Source organism: Lolium perenne, chromosome 7 (assembly GCF_019359855.2).
Source record: "Lolium perenne isolate Kyuss_39 chromosome 7, Kyuss_2.0, whole genome shotgun sequence".
NCBI classification, from domain to species: domain Eukaryota; kingdom Viridiplantae; phylum Streptophyta; class Magnoliopsida; order Poales; family Poaceae; genus Lolium; species Lolium perenne.
Window position 1 is genome coordinate 31,477,278 of NC_067250.2, and position 5,630 is coordinate 31,482,907.

Consider the following 5,630-nt stretch of genomic DNA (forward strand, 5'->3'; position numbering starts at 1 on the left):
ATCTATGTGTTGTTTATGATCTTGCATGCTCTCCGTTGCTAGTAGAGGCTCTGGCCAAGTTTTTGCTTGTAACTCCAAGAGGGAGTATTTATGCTCGATAGTGGGTTCATGCCTCCATTAAATCTGGCACAGTGACAGAAAGTTCTAAGGTTGTGGATGTGCTGTTGCCACTAGAGATAAAACATCAATGCTATGTCTAAGGATATATTTGTTGATTACATTACGCACCATACTTAATGCAATTGTCTGTTGTTTGCAACTTAATACTGGAGGGGGTTCGGATGATAACCTGAAGGTGGACTTTTTAGGCATAGATGCATGCTGGATAGCGGTCTATGTACTTTGTCGTAATGCCCAATTAAATATCACAATACTCATCATAACATGTATGTGCATGGTCATGCCCTCTTTATTTGTCAATTGCCCAACTGTAATTTGTTCACCCAACATGCTATTTATCTTATGGGAGAGACACCACTAGTGAACTGTGGACCCCGGTCCATTCTTTTACATCGAATACAATCTACTGCAATACTCATTCTACTGTTCTCTGCAAACATCATCATCCACACTATACATCTAATCCTTTGTCACAGCAAGCCGGTGAGATTGACAACCTCACTGTCACGTTGGGGCAAAGTAATTTGGTTGTGTTGTGCAGGTTCCACGTTGGCGCCGAAATCCCTGGTGTTGCGCCGCACTACACTCCGCCGCCATCAACCTTCAACGTGCTTCTTGGCTCCTACTGGTTCGATAAACCTTGGTTTCTTACTGAGGGAAAATTTGCCGCTGTACGCATCACACCTTCCTCTTGGGGTTCCCAACGGACGCGTGCTGTACGCGTATCAGGGGCATCTTTTCTTCAGTTGTTTGTTCAGTACAAGAGTTTGGAATTATCTGCAAATTTCTTGAAAACCTAGGGACACTGTCAATTCTCTTGTGGCTACTAGAAGAGCTTTCAGCGGTCCATGTTTTGTTGAAGTGGTAATTATGGCATGTTGGAATATTTAAAAGCAAAGGAACTCATGTGTTTTCAAAAGCATTAGGCTAACTTTCAGAGGGTACAAAGCAGGTTTCTTTCATGATATCGTCATGCTTATGCATAGGATGAGACGTGCTGATGTGGACAATCTGTCATTATGGCTTGACTCTCTACCATAGTTGCTCCCTTGCACATAGTGTTTATACCTTGTAAATATTTGTAACTCTTTGTTACTCTTTATTGGTTTTAATAAAGTGAGGCTGTGGGGGGCTCCCCCATAGTAGAAGGTTCCAAAAAATATATTATTTGGAACAGGTGTATCGGTGTGGTTGCTATATTAATATAGCAAGGCAAAAGCGTGTTTCGAGTAGGGGCTGGGTGGTACATGTTACAAGGAGAACCTAGAAAGAAAGTAGAACTACAAAATGGTCCTTGCGTTTTGGGAAAAGACCTAGAAGAAAACTGAAAAGCGACCAAGTCCTTCTCCGCCGATGCTCTTGAAACTTGAAGCTACGGCCGCCGAGAAGACTACCGAGACCAGACCACTTGGGGTATGGTCCACGAGCGGTGCCACGCTGAGGATGAAGAATATCTGCTAGAGCAGCAAGCTCCACTGGGCGAAGTTGTCCCTTTGGACAAACGAAGCAGCGGCGCGACCATGCCATACGGGAACAAAGATGCCATTACATAGAATACTCCTCAACTGTGAAGGTTACATAAGAGCATCTCCACCGGCGCCCCTGATAGCGGCCCCGATAGCTTTTTGGGGGCCGGTGGCGAAAATGGACTCGCACCGGCGCGTTCCAAATGGCGCCGGCCAATTTTGGAGCCCAATAGAATCGCCGGCAACCCCGTGCCGGCCCCTTCGCCAAGGGCGTGAATCGGGCGGGCCGGCGCTTCGCGGGGCTCAATTTTTTGGGCGTGGGAGCCGCCTGTCAATCACACATCCCAAAAGTCGACGCCAGCGGGGAGTGGCGGGGCCGACGCGTCAGCGGCTCATTCAATTTTAACCTAACCGTCGCCTACCTCACGACAGGAGTTATTAGGACGCAGCGGCGGTGCAATTTCCGCAGACGCGCAACGAACCGTCCCGTCGCGCGCGCCTTGCTCTTCGTGCCACCGTTAATGAGCGCCACCGCTCCCCCGCCTCCCTCCGGCCTATAAAAAGGGTCGCCTCTCATCGTTGCTCTCACAAAGAAACGCTAGCGCCTCTCTTCCCAACCCTAGCCGCCACCATCTGAAAAGACGACGCAAGGTCGAGGCCGAGGTCGCGGCCGTGGTCGTGGCCGTGGCCGCGGGAGAGCTGCACGCACGCCGTCACATGCGACGCCGTTGTCCTCATTGTCGGAGATGGACCAGGAGGGAGCCGTGATGTTCGAGTTCGTCCTCGTCCCCAAGGGTGACCCACGGGCATCCAAAGGTCGTCAGACACCTTAGCCGACTTCGTCCGCTAGGGCACGCTGCATCTGCGAAAGGATTCGTGCGGCTACTACCGGTGGATCGTGGACGTCATCTACGACGCGCGCGGCAAGATGTAACTCCACATCGGCTGAGAGAAGTTCTCGCGCCACCACAGCCTCCAAGCCGGCTTCGTGCTCGTGTTCTCCTACTTTGGCGACAGGGACATGAGCGTCAAGGTGTTCGACGAGACGCGTTGCCGCCGGAACTACCACGTCGACAGCGCTGAGGAGGACGACGACTGACGAGTGTTGTTTCTTCGCAGCGAATATCGGCTCGCATGTTTTTGGATGTTCTTCCTCAGAAGAACCAACAGGGGCACCCTTGCCAGCTGGATTTTCCAGTTTGGATGACTAGGTGTGCCCTCGAGTGTTCTTTTTTGGCAGCGAACACACGAAACCTGCGATGACCGATCTAGTTAGGTTTAGTTTTTTTTTTGCAATGTTTTATATTTGTGTCAACCATGGTTCAAACTATGGAAAACTATGTTCCAAACTATATCTTCATGTAAACCACGTTCCCAATTATGTATTAGTTTGTGGAATAAAATGTTTCTTATTCAATTTTCTATGCATTTATTTATGATTTAAATTCAAAACATATATTAGGACCGCCGTTTTGGAAGCGCCGGTGTGGGAACAACTCCCCCAAATAGACGATGCAGTGCTGGCGTCCCTAAACGGAGGTGCCGGCGCCCCTGTTGGCGTCTATTTGGGGGCTATCTAACCCGGTTCTTCAGTCTAAGTAATACCATCAACCACGAAAACAAGTGAATGGCATGCCTAGTGTTTTCCTTCTCGCCATATTTTAGCATTCGAAAACATATATTTTAGCATGGCGATATAGTAGCGCAGAAAGCTTGACGATGCACGAGAAAAACAGCTCTAGCCAGTTAACTTTTGATGACCAAGTCTGTCTAGCGTGGCTGCTGCCGTCACCACGATAACTTTGGACGCGGAGAGCGATAAAGGCTGATCTAGTTTAGAAAAGCGCCGCGTGTTTCCGTTGGGAATTGGAAATGGAATATGCACTTGGGTGGAGAAACAAGGGACCGACCACACACAAAAACCCACACAACACAAGGAGATCATGCCTCTTTTTGAAGGCAAGGGCCCATGTCCATGTCACGCGGCAAGGGCAGGACAGGCACGCCGGAGCAGCGGCCGCTTTTTTCTTGCCCTCCTCCTCCCGAACACGATAACACTTTTGCACTTGCTAGCTGCCCCCCCTATATCTCCTCTGGTCAAAACGAATAAAACTGGCTCTTTGCAAACAAACAAAAAACATCATCAGTAGTCTATGTTAGGTTTTTAGTTGCCGTTTTCTTGTTATGTTTCCCGCGATGGAGATGACATCATCTGCAATAAGTGATCTTCGGTCTTTCCTTCAATGGCGAGATCTTCTTCCCGACATCAATGGTGATGTTCAAAGATTACAATTATCTAGGTATGGGTGTTCAGATCTTGCTTCGTCAGATCGATCTTGGATCTTTTCTCATGGTTGCCGCGAAGAGGATTATCTTCGCAGTTTTTTTCCCGGTTGCTACATCCTCGACAATGGTGATTCGTACTCTCGGCTCGCCATCAACGTCGACAAGGCTGATTGGTTCTTATTCCCTGACATACTGGTGTTGGTACCCTTGTCGATATTGATTGACTACTTTAATGGTTGCCCGTGTGCACGCAGCTTTGGCATTGCGGCACAAATTAAAGTTGTGGGAAAACCTTCGTTGGTATTTACAGGTCTATGTTTTGTTATCTATCTTTGGCTGCCTTCAGGAAAATACAAGATTATGTCTTGGTAGAAGAAAGAGTTTGAAGACCTCGAAGATTTGCTAGTATCCTTTAGACTTTATTTTGTAATCGTTGGAGACAACTCGTGTATCTATATCATGTACTATTTGTTATTATGAATATATGTGATACTGATTGTCAAAAAAAAAATCAAATAGACCGATTTAGAAAAGGGGCGCGCTGAGCGTCCCACTGGAGATAATATCTCTTGATCCTCCACCTCTACATGCGACACGTGTCCTTCTCTCTTAAGAAAAATCGTCCAAAAAAACAACTAAAAATTGTCTCCTCCTCCTTCATATCACCGTGCCCCACAACCGCTTTTTCCCCCACCCCGTGCAACCCACGGCCGACGATGGAGAAACCGCCGCGGGCATCGTCGGATAACCATGCCGCGAGTGTCGCCAGTGAACACGATAGAGGGTATCACTGGAGTTTACACACTCGAGGGCATCACCGGTATAGCATCTGATGGGATTCGTAGCATAGAAAACAAAAAAATTCCTACCGCGAGAACGCAATCCAAGCCAAGATGCAATCTAGAAGACGGTACCAACGAGGGGATGAACGAGACTAACCCTTGAAGATTTCCAAAGCCTACGAGATTAGATCTCGTTGTTGCAGAAGATGATCACTTGGCGCTTTCAAAAGCGCGTAGAAGATCTTGACGGTGCCACAATCGGGCAGCACCTCCGTACTCGGTCACACGTTCGGTGTTGATGAAGACGACGTCCTTCTCCCCGTTCCAGCGGGCAGCGGAAGTAGTAGATCCTCCTCGAAATCCCGGCAGCACGACGGCGTGGTGGCGGTGGTGGTGGAGATCTCCGACAGAGCTTCGCCTAAGCTATGTGGGAGAGAGAGGGAGGAGGGAACCGCTAGGGTTTCTGGGAGAGGGGGCTCTTGGGGCGTGCGGCCAAGGTGGGATTGGTGTGGCCGGCCAGCCCCTCCCCTCCCCTCTTTATATAGGTGGAAAACCCCAAAGATTAGGTCAAAAGTCTCCGAATAAGACCCCAACATAAAACCTTCCATATGACCAAACCTAGGGGGAGTGGGACTCCCCCCTTTCCTTTGGTGGGGTGGCCGGCCACCATGGGGAGGAGTCCACTTGGGACTCCTCCTCCCTTAGGCTGGCCGGCCAAGGTGGGTGGAGTCCCTCTGGGACTCCGCCTTCCATGCCGATTTCTTCCGGACTCTTCTAGAACCTTCCAGAAAAAATACCGGATCATTTTCAAACCTAGAAAATGACTTCCTATATATGAATCTTATTCTCCGGACCATTCCGGACCTCCTCGTGATGTCCTGGATCCTATCCGAGACTCCGAACAAAACTCCGAACTCCATTCCATACTCCATATCTACTTAAACGACATCAAACCTTAAGTGTGTCACCCTACGGT